The sequence below is a fragment of the Canis lupus genome, chromosome 1 (assembly GCF_003254725.2).
Source record: "Canis lupus dingo isolate Sandy chromosome 1, ASM325472v2, whole genome shotgun sequence".
Taxonomy (NCBI): Eukaryota; Metazoa; Chordata; class Mammalia; order Carnivora; family Canidae; genus Canis; species Canis lupus.
The window spans coordinates 22,357,909-22,369,981 of record NC_064243.1 but is presented as its reverse complement, the minus strand read 5'-3'; the positions used below and the strand labels follow the sequence as shown (position 1 = coordinate 22,369,981).

The 12,073-nt window shown below is 38.4% G+C and overlaps 1 protein-coding gene across 4 annotated transcripts in view; it reads left to right on the top strand.

Annotated features, from left to right (window-relative positions):
• The window catches only part of DCC (DCC netrin 1 receptor), a 1,086,886-nt gene that overhangs the window by 385,549 nt on the left and 689,264 nt on the right, over positions 1–12,073 (top strand). Inside the window, exon 1 of one of the 4 annotated variants that reach the window (XM_035700551.2) lies at positions 8,304–9,081. The exons of the other annotated variants lie outside the window; for them this stretch is intronic. The gene's annotated coding sequence lies outside the window, so the exon portion shown is untranslated. Of the gene's footprint in view, positions 1–8,303; positions 9,082–12,073 lie in introns of those variants that run through there. 4 annotated transcript variants of the gene reach the window in all.

Here is a 12,073-nt window from a genome sequence, read left to right as displayed (position 1 = left end):
TTCAAACTCTTAAACCTAAGTGCAAACTTAGCTGAAGTGGGAAGGGGAGTAGAAAAGATAAGCCAAGGGCTACCATCCCATCCAACATCTTATTAAAAGTCTCAGTGTGGGGTGCCCGGGTGGCTCTGTCAGTTAAGCTTCCAACTCTTAATTTCGGCTAAGGTCACGATCTCGGGGTTGTGAGATGGAGCCCTGGGTGCTGGGCGTGATCTGCTTAAGATTCCCTCTCCACCTCCTCTTCTGCCCTCCTACTTCTTTCTCTCTCTCTTAAAAACAACAAAACAACAACAACAACAAAAGTTCTTGGTGTAACCAGCTACTACTGACTATTGGCATTTCTGATAAAAGCAAATTCTGTCGGTAAGGGCTGTTACTCCATTGGAAAGCAGCTTGGCCTGTCCCGGCTGAAACTGGGGAATTTTGTCTGTATCCAATTAGCTCTACTCTAAAGTAGAGCAGTATTTCTCTGCCATGGATACTTCTGTTTAACCCTCTAGACTGAGACTTTAAAGAGAGAAGCAGAGTCAGACTTTATCTGCAAAACTTATCCTTCCCTTCTCCACCCTCTGCCCGTCAGAGTGTGGGGCATGTTTAGTGGTTATTCCTTAGATATTTGTTTTGCCAGTGAATACATGGAGCTTTATGCCACATATGGAGAGGTTTCCATTGTTGGGAAATAAGAATTCCTGTCCCTGTCCAGGGTCCATCCAGCTGGACTAAGAATCCAATTGACATAGAACAGATGAACAAGAGAAAATAGAATTTAATAGTATGCATACAGGGTATCCACACAGACGTGGAGATTCCAAAGACACTCAGACAAAATCAGGTCTGTATGTCATTTCGGAACTAAGGAATAGGGGTAGGGGCCTGGGATTTCAGAGGAAAGGAATGCACTTCACAGAGTAAGAAGAACAAAAGTTTGTTATTAGGGGTTTGCTATATGGATGGCAATGATTTCCCAATAAAATTTATTTTAGTTAATAACCCTCGTTGTGGGAAAGACCTCCGATTTAGATTACTCTGTATAGTTAGGGGAGGGGCCAAAAGTTTCTCTTGAGCCCATAGGGTCTTAGATTTAGAAGGTGGACTGTGCTGGGATATCCATATGCTACTTAAAAAAAAAAAAAAAAAAAAAAAAAAAAAAACAAAAAACAAAAAAAACATGTGCCCCGTCCTCATTCCTTCCATAACCCATAAACATCAAGATGACCTTGCATCTGGTCAAACACATTTTCCCAACTCCAGATGTTGCCAGCTGTCTGAGCCTCTGGATTCTCTTCTGTAGAATCGACATAATAATAACCTACCTCCTAAGACTGTGCTGGCTTTTAAATAACATTTAGCCCGTAAAACCATGGTACGCAGTAGATTCTTATTCGCTGGCAGCAGTGGTAGTACAAATAGACCTAAAAATGGATATTGTGACATTATTACAATCAATATTATTAGGAAATGACAACTTTGATTATTCCTTGTGATGATACAGAACATTTGTGGAGGGGTTGGGAGAGGAAAAAATATAGACTACAAATCCTGAGCTATAAATATTGTCAACTTGGATCAGATATCTGCTTTCGCAATCTACAAGCACAAACTGGCAAGCCTGAATTGAGTTTTTAAAAAGTTGAATCTATGCAGTTTGTTGGCAAGTTGTGCCCAAATCTGTTTGACTGTGAGATCCATTTTTCACAACTTGATCTAGTGTTCTGTCCGTGAAGCCAATATAATTTGTCCTGGTCAGACCAGGAGTTCTAGATCATGCAACGGCTGTTCTCATTTCAGAAAAAGATGCTGGGCAGTCTTCTCAACAGAGCCTGCTTGGTGTCCTTCCAACTGAAAAAGATTCACTGAAGCTGAGTTGACAGGGGTCAGTTGGTCTAGACTGAGAGTTTAACATAACCCCCCTCCCCTGGGGGAGAGGAGCGTCCAAACAGCGTGTAAGACGCTATTAAGGAGCTGCTCTGAGTAATCGCCAAAGGACCGTCTTGTTTATTTTCAGTGACACCACCAGTGCACACCCGCCACCGCCACCCAACACACCCACCCAACCACCCGGCTCTTGGCCACCCACTTCCTCTGCAGGGCTATGAGCATCACAATTGGAACCCAAGTGCTACCTCACTTGTATTTACACTCTTGGGGATGCAGTGGGATCAGCCCCCCCTCCTCAAGTAGAGGGACACTGAATGCAGGATACATTATAGGGCATTTACGTCCAGGTAAATTCTTCTTTTGTTAATTTATAAATATTTACATCTTGACTGTTAAAACCGCTGACTTCTGTGTGAGATTTTCCTCTTTGAACAGTATATGTATATGCAGTAGCTCATAATGCTCAAAAAGGCTCTGCGATACAGATACCCAAATTAATAGAGAACAAACTGGAAAAAAAAAGAAAAAAAAAGATAGTGACTTTCTACAAGCAGACGATGGAACCCACCTTCTCTAACGATGACACATACTTATTCCCTTATCACTTTGCTGCTCAATCTAGATAATCACCAATCTAGGGACTAGATGTAAGGACACTGTGAATAGGTTCCTACGTAGCCCTTTATTTTTAACCAATAAAACTCTCCAAAATATAAACTAATGGAAAGCAATAGTCACTATTGTAATAATAATAATAGATTTTATTTATCCTTTTAGTCCCTTGAAAATATCAACTCCCTAGAAGAAAGCAGTATGATTTGGCTGTTTTCTTCTAAAATGATAGATTTTGCTACCACAGCTATACATTAAATGATGACACATGATAAATCTCTCCTAAAATATAGAGAACATGTAACTATAAAAATAAGGTTATATATACTCTTTATAGGGGCAAGATTTTTTTTTCTCTTTTAATCTTTGTAAGTGGTTTTATAATTCAGGCTCAGTTTGCATTTTTTTTTTTTTTCTTTCCGTTTCTTGAAAATCAAGGAAATAAAAGGGCAACTAAATTGCCTTTACATGAATTGTTATTTCATTCAGGAGCATTTTTTTTTCTTCCCTATTACAATAGATGTTTCAAGATGCAAATTGTCACACACTGCTTTTAAATAACACAGGCATTATAATTAAAATTCCCCTGTGTTAAAAAAAAAATAATTAGTTACTTGAGGAGTTGTTGCAGTGAATTCCTTTCCAGAATGCCTCCCATTTAAATGAGTTATGAAATAATTAGTGAAAGCATATTATGGTGAGAGAAGCTAGAGTCGCCTCAGCTGAATGGAGCATTTTGTGAAATGATAATCTGACCTTTACGTTTTTTGCTTAAAAGGAAACAGAAAAAGGAACTTGTCTTAAGAGAAGGGAGAATGAACTACATCGCCTGAGGTCACTCAAACGTTATATAAAGGAAACAGCAAGAAAAAATGTTCATATTCTTTTTCTCTACAGGAACAAATATAAGAATCTTGCCTAGAAGGTCAAGTTCATCTGGTCAAGCAGTTTGGAAAATGTATCCCAAGGCTCTTGAATACTCTCAGAATTCTGTTTTGGGAAGGTGCAATTATAGAAAAGAGCTTTTTTTATTTTAAACCAATAGGGATGGTATTTATTTGCAAACAATAAGTAGGAAAATAAATTGTTCAGACTCCATAATTCTTAATGGTCTTAATTATCTCCAGTTAGCTAAATGTTCCTATTGTTTTGTGGTTAAAACATGAGAGAGAGAGAGAAAGAGGGAGAGAGAGAGAGAGAGAAATATATATATATATAGAAGAAATGTGGTGCTATAATTATTGTGTATGTGCTAATCTTATATTTTTTTTAGATTTTATTGCTAAATAAAACTGAGATAATCACCAACATTGCCCCAATGCCTCCTTACCCATATACTCCCCACCCTCGACTTAAATAATTGCATTTTAAAGAATAGGTTTTTAGTTGTCTCCTTCCTAAGTCAATTAACTCTGCAATAAAAGTAAAACAGAAATATATTCCTGAGAAATATGCACAGTGGAAAGACATCTTCTACATTATAAAAATTACAAAAGAGAACTTGACAGGGCTTTTTATAGTAGAAACATCAACAAAATAAATTTTAAAAATCTTCCTACCTTTCATTTCCTTTTCTTTGTTATGAATTCTAATTCATGTGACAATGGAGATAGCTAATTATTCATTCTAAAAATCATTATATTAAGAGTACTTTTTTTTTCTTTTTAATTCAAACCTTAAGCTAGCTTCAGTGTGATTTTTGCTGGTAGTATAATAAAAATGAAGGAGCAATGAGCAATATTTTAAATAACTCAGTGATAGTAACAGAAAACTCTTTTGCATTCTAGAAGACCCTTTTGGAGTACAAAAGCTTGATTTTTTTTTTTTTTTTTTTGACGAATGTCAGGCTAACAAAGCCCTAAATCAGAGTAAGTAGATAGTTTAGGTGGCATCATTGTAAATTTCTGATGAAATTATGACTGATAATAAATTTAATAAAGCATTTTTATGTTTATGAACCTATCACTGGTACTCGTTTTTTTCCTATTAATTTTTTTAATGTCCATGTTAAAATTTATTATTTATTTATTTATTTATTTATTTATTTATTTTATTTATTTTTTTTTTAAGATTTTGTTTATTCATGAGAGACAGAGAGAGAGAGAGAGAGAGAAAGAGAGGCAGAGACACAGGCAGAGGGAGAAGCAGGCTCCATGCAGGGAGCCTGACATGGGCCTTGATCCCGTGTCTTCAGGATCAGGCCCTGGGCTGAAGGCAGTGCTAAACCGCTGAGCCACCAGGGCTGCCCTAAAATTTATTATTTAAATGTAATGTTACATAAAGACCTTTGAATTGAGATATTTATGTTAGATACAAAGTTTTTCTACAAAATAAGGGAACATTTTAAATTAGGGGATGTTCTAGAAACTACATCAGTTAAAAGGAATCATAGAAACGCTCAGTGTGTGTAGTCCCTAAATCATTTTAAACTTTTCCTGTTAGGATGTAGATGAAAGTACTGTTAGTGAAAGCACTTACTCATCTCCCTTTAAGAAATTATTGTTTTAATAGTCTAATTTTATAGTTAAAATCTATTTGTATTCTCTAATAAGCCGTCTAATCCATTGGCCATTACACAAATTATTGTGGAAAAGCCTATTATTCAGTAAATGTGAGAATTAGAATAAATCAGAAATGTTGATTTCTAGTGAATGGGAAGCCACTGGAGTACATGAAGGAGCCGTGTGTTCCTGATGCAGCAAATAACTTGTTTGGGAACTTGAATCCTGAGTTTAGCATAGAACAAAAACAAAACAACAACGATAGATATTTTTAATAGCAAATAAGTAAGCAGGGTAGGTCCTAAATCTATCATCTCATTTCACAATACACTGGGCATACGCGTGCGTACATATGCAAGTAATAAATAATGTAATACATATATATTTGGGATCCTACTCTTGGATGGGGCCTGGGTAGCAGAAGAAGCAGTCCTGTGAGTAGAGGGTTTGAACTTTCAAGCCCACTCCCTTGGTCTCCTAGGAGGGGAAAGGGGCTTGAGGTCGGGTTGAATCAATAGCTAATTGTCGATGATTTAATCGGTTGTGCCTACGTGTGGAAGCCTCCATAAAAATCCACAGAAGGTTCCAAGAGTTTCCCAGTTGGCGCAAGTGCATAGATGTTGAGGGAGTGGCGCCTGGGAAGGGCGTGGAAGTTCTGTACCCTTTCCCCACACTTTGTCCTTCTGTTCCTTCTGGCTGTCTCGGAGTCATACCCTTGGACTAAGCCAGTGATCTAGTAGGTAAAATATTCCTCTGAGCTCTGTGAGCTGCTCCAGTAAATTGATCTAACCTGAGGAGGAGGTAGTTGGAACTCACGGCTAGTGGGTCAGATACACAGGTGAAGACTACCTGGGTTTGTGACTACCCTCTGAAGTGGGAAGAGGGGGGCCGTAGGACCCCCAACCTGTGGAATCCCCTCTGTCTGCAGATAGATAGACGTCAGAATTGAGTTGAATTGTCCAAATGAATACCCAGTTGGCGTCCAGAGGATTGTTGGTGCTGCAGAGAAACCTCCTCTACGCTGAAGTGGGGTTCAAGAACCCAGAATAAGGATTTTAATTTCCTTAGAACAGTGAAGCCTGGGGGTGGTATGACTAATTGCGAATCTAGTGAGCAGGGGTTAGAGCAATTGCATGTAAATAGTTCGATAAATACCAGTGGTGGTGGGGGACATGCGGGTGTGAGAGAGAGAATCTGTATTGTATTATCTGCATGTTTTCCCTTATGGTCTTTAAACAAACAATTAGGTTTACACTATCTATATTCTAACCTAGGTCATCCAGAGATATTTAGACATAAACACACACCTTAGAGACAATATACACACCTTGCCATTTAGGTGGCTCTTCCTATCTAAGTTTCCATGTCTTAAATCCGTTGATGAACACCATGGCCATAAAACCTATTTCATTTACAGCTAGCCCCTCTACTTTTGTTGTTCTATTAGGCACAGTGTTAAAAATTGTATTTTACGCAAAAAGAAATCATTTTCATCGTAACCCTTAAGAAGGGCTGCTCATGAGACTTCATTTGCTGAAATTTCACTTAGAGCATTTCACCAACTAGGAGTCTATTTAAGAAAGTGTGTTAAAGATTAATAAAGCTATATATAGTTTTAACTATGTTTCAGTGCTGGTTGATTTTATTGGATTGGATTTTTGTGGCCCCTCTCGCAAGGAGAATTCATCTCCAAAGGCTGGAACATGACATAAAAAATTAGTATTTCTTTGATGCAAGCATTGCTTCCAGGGTCATCCTTTGCATCCTGTAGGGCACTTAGTGAGCACACATCGTGGTTATTTCTCTAAGGTCATATCCAGTTGAGTCTTAGCCCTGGAGGTGCCTATGTTTGGAGGATGTGGTTGTAGATAAATTAAATGTCTACTTTAAATACCCCACAACCCCCACAACACATGCACCTCGCATATATCTGGGATTTGTTGGGGTTTATTATGAAATAGTTCACATACCATCAAATTTCACCGTTGAAAGCAGATAATTCACTCATTAGTATGTTCATAAAGCTGTGTAGCCATCATCACTTTCTGACTCTGGAACGACTTCTTCCCTCCCTTCATGCCCTGGCAACCATGAGTCTACTTTCTACTTTCTGTCTTTATTGTCTTTGTTTGTTTGTTTTAATTCCAGTGTAGTTGACCTACCGTTATATTAGTTTTAGGTGTACAATATAGTGATTCAACAATCTGTACATCACCTGGTGCTCATCACAACAAATGTACACTAAATCTCTTTATTGTCTGTTTTTAACATAAATGAGATGATCATAGTACCCTGTAAATATTACATAGCTTGTTTATATATATATATATAAAGAGAGAGATGCATTTTAACACTTTTCTGTATTCTAACAAATGAGTCTCATTTTGTAATTCCTCCTTACAATTTTATAGTTTCTATCCCTATACCGATATTGGTTTGTCTCTAATTTTTCACTTTTGTTAATAGTGCCTTAATGTATGATTTTGTATTCAGGGGATACTCTTGTGCATATCTCTTGCAAGTCTTTTGAGACCTACTCCTAGCAATGCAATCGTTGAATCAAAAGGTGTCTGCCTTTTAGAGATTCCTGGTAGAGTGATTTTTGTTAAGCTAGACCTAAAATATCAGAGGTCAGTGTTTACTGCCATTGAGCAAACACAGCTGGCTTCTCCTTAACTTTTAAATATCACTGATATCTACTGTGCCACAGGTGTTTGCCTCACTTAAAACAAAGAAAGAGAGAGAGAGAGAGAATCTTATGCACAGAAATCTATGAGAATATATCTAATCTGTGTCCTAAGATTTTCCCAAAATGTGTCTTCTGTCTTCTAGTATGGGTCACTCCATGACTTGGGGCTGAGGCTACCCTTAGGTAGAAATCAGAATTTCCCGAGCTTTATATACACTGTCAAAATGGCATTTGGTCCTACGGGCACACCACAGAAGAATGGGAGCTTAACTCTAAGTCCTTAAGAAGCTCCAGATTCTGGCCCTGCTTGCTTCCCTAGCCCCACGTATAACCCCATCTACACTCATTCTTTCAGTCGTTATAGCAGTTTCCTCAACAGCCATATGGTGTTCGTGGCTTTGCACACCATTCTCTTCATCTTACTTTCTCATCCTTGTACTGACTCTCCTGTATCCTTTTTTTTTTTTTTTTTTATAAGATGCAATTCATGTAGCCCATCTTCAAGGACCCTTAACTAGCCCCTTAAGTGAGAAGGGGCCTCGTCTTCTGGTGTCCTCTTGTTATAGCACAGAACGTGCCACCCTATAGATAATACCTCAGCTCATCTACTGGTCACTGACTTTGAGAAGGTGCAGTTGACATTCTATCTTAACTGCCCTGGGTGAACAGGCTCTTCAGAACCTGGTTGCTTGCTTGCTGTGGCGGGTGGTTAGGAGCATGGGGCTTCACAGTCAGCTGGTCAAGACTTTGGATCCTATCTGTGGTACTTCCCTAGTTCTGTAAACTTGGCCACCTATGGAAATTATTCTGGGCTTAGTCTCCTACCTGTAAAGTAGGCCTACCGCAATGAGGTTGCTGTGAAGATGACCAAGCAGTGCTTAGCAGAGGGCCTGGGACTTTGTAAAGGCTCAACAAATGAAGGTTTATGGACAACAAAATTGGGGTATTATTGAAAATTCCCTAAGCGCTCTGCAGCAGATGGGACTAGAGAAGCCCTATGAAGAAGCTTCTCCTCCCTGGGGACGCATACCCATGTGCCCTGCGTGCTCTGACTATCTGGCCTGTTTCCCATCCAGAGGCTTATCCTTCCTCATCCACAAAGACCCTGTGCAGACACTTGAGGTTATATGTGCCTCTTTAAAATTCCTAGCACCAGCGCTGTGGGATCGGTACGTCTCCCTGAGTAATCAGAGTTAATCAAATAATGCCTGCTCTAGAAAGGACTTGGATAATATTCAGGGTTTTTACTTTATTCTTTCATAAATTGAAACATCACAGCTCTTAATTCTCACTTACTCAAAGTCTGAAGTAAAGTTTGCCATGGCTTTGAAAAGCTTTCTGTGGACTTGCAAATATTGGGTCTCTTCCTTCTTCTGAGAAAGCAAGTGAACTGCAAATTGGCAGGTTGGTATGTAAACACATCATGAAAGCCAAGTGGTCCTTGCAGATATCAGAATATTCTTAGGGTTGAGGGATTCATGTTGGTAATCTGACTTGGATTAATATGTTTTTTTTTTTTTTTTTTTTTTTTTTTTTAATATGTTTTTATATGAATCTCGACATAGAAGATTATTTACAACTGACATAGAAGATTATCCTTCTTTTTTTTTTTTTTTCTTTTTTTTTGGGGGGGGAAGTTTATTTATTTACTTAAGGAGTCTATACTCAGTGTGGGGCTCGAACTCACAACCCCAAGATCGAGAGCCACGTGCTCTGCTGATTGAGGCAGCTAGGTGCCCCATCCCTCATAATGATGCTTTTTTGCCTACTCATGTTAAAAAATGCAGGTGATCATCCCATTTTGCCAGAAGATTTACATCTGTCTCTTCCAACACTAGGCTATACTTTCTCTCTGTATTTGTGTAAATATCTGCAGTACAAATGTTTTGGTTGTTGTTGTTGTTGTTGTTGTTGTTGTTGTTTGTGAAAGGCTCTTAGGAAATATTTTAATGATCAGCATCATTTATGTTGCCTGTGCAGCTAGGTGACTAATCCCATCCCTTTCTCCACCAGCACTCTTACAACTTAACGTACCTTCAGAAAATGTGGATGCCATTATAAGGTAATGCTGCCCTGATAAGCATGTCAGTGCTTTGGGAAGGAAATGTGGGAGTATAGAGCTGAGCACGCCCAGGCTAGGCCCGTGACAATGAAAAGGATGTTTATAAATGAAATAGCACTACAAATGGCACCGCAGTTTGGAGGAGGGAAGCAATTTGGTGAAGTGAGAGATGTTAAATGTTTTAATTTTCTTCTATGCCAGTAAAATCTTGTAAAACAAGGTGACATATTAAATTTTCTATACTACAGTGACTCCAAGAGCCTGTCAACATTTTCATTATAAACTCCATTTTCAGAGCTTTATAACTCAGCTTTAAGAATTCACTCTGGCCTGACATTTGGAGTGCAAGGTCTTACCTGGGGGACATGTGTTTCACATGTTTGAGAAATTATGAGTTTATCCATTTTTCAGTTTATAACGAGTAACCTTTTCATACTTTTTTGCTCGGCTGCTGAGCCTCAGAAATTAGAGGCAGAAAGAAAGCTTACATGTGGCAGGTCACCAATGGGGGGGAAGAAACTACAAATGTGGTCAACATAGGTCAAGCCTGCCGATTTTCATTATGGAGACTCCCAGTCATACCGGTCACCCTGCCTGTCTTAGGGAAAGCAGAAAGGGCTCTACTACGCTGCCCTCAACAGTTCAGACTCAACTGTGCTCCCCGGGAGGTATCTTGTGCCAGAACTCTGCAGGGGAAACCCCAATTGATTGGAAAATTCTTAGTTCCCATCTGTTTATTCCCACATTTGTATTATTTTGTGGATGGCATAAGACCTTTTCCCTAAAGCTTTACTTCATTTTTTTTTTTTTTCAAATCTCCTTGCTTTGTTGTTAACTCTTCTTGGTGGTTGTGTTTTTTTGTTCGTTTTCTCCTCTATCATATTTAGCACTCAGTAGGTACTCAGTGCGTATTATTTATTTAACAACATACCCACCCTTTGTATACTTCGGAATAGCTACCGTTAAATCTTTGAAAGAACTACTATGGGGAAAGGAAAGAGTAATGGAGGAAAAGAAGAGAAATCTGCATGTTACCAGTTGGAATGGGTCTTTGAAATGTCCTAAGGACCTACTACCTGTATGGCTTACATACAAAGAGCAAACTGTAAGCTCCCTTCTGGAAGAGGGTAGACTCTTTTCAATGAAAGGTGTTGTATCAAGTCTCCAGTCTTAGATTGTTTCAGGAGAATTCTGGAAATCACCACCTCCGAGTATGTATTCGACATGCTTTCACTCCTACCTAATTGTATTTTTATACAGCTGCAGAATTCATGTTAAAATGTGAGAAGCACCCAGTGGGTAATCCCAACACTTGCTTTTATGGTGTGAGGATCCATTACGTGACACCTAAAAAGCAGCAACATAATTTATGTCCTCCCAACCATCCTGCATGCCATATCCCTTAGGAGACTGAGGCACAGTTTATTTATTATTTTTTAAAATTTTTATTTATTTATTTATTTTTATTTTTTATTTTTTATTTTTTATTTTATTTTATTTTATTTTTTGAGGCGCAGTTTAAATAGCTTACCCCACAGCTAATGAATAGGCAAAGCAGGTTTGAAACTTTTTTAGGTCTTTTTAGACCTAAAACCCACATTCTTTCCTCTAAGCCATCATGCTTTTTCTTAATGTACACAAGGACATTTGTTTTTGTTTGCATTTTTGTACCATAATCAAGCTATGCCTAACCCATAACTGGTTGACATTTTCTAATGAAACCTATTAGGAGATACAGGCTAGACTCCAAATAAAACAAAACAAAACAACTGTGGAGGGGGCAAGGACTAAAGGACTTGAATTAGTTTAAGCCAGGAATCTGGTTTCCTTTTCAATTTCTCTTGCCTCATTATCCTTTCTTCCCTCTTCCTGTAAGTCCCACTGTAGTGAGTGACACCCCACCCAATGAGTTGTCCAAGACAAAAAAAAAACCTGGGCAATCTCATTTTTCTCTCTCTCATCTACCTAAAACTTTCTTATCAAACAGCAAGCCATGTCTAGCTTTTCTAAGAAACATTTTTTTTCCCTTCAAACAGACTTACTTTTTTTGAGTACTGTTATGTTCACAGCAAAATTGGATAGAAGATACAGAGAGTTCCCATATATCCCGTCTCCCCACACATAAACAGCCTCTCCCTCACTAACATTCCACATTGCAGTGGTGCATTTATTACAACTGATGAGGCCACACTGACACATCAATATCACTCAAAGTCCATAGTTTACTTTACGGTTCACACTTGGTGGTGTATATTCTATGGGTTTTGACAAATATATAGTAAAACGTATAACCACTGGCAACCACTGATCTTTTTTACTATCTTCTTAATTTTG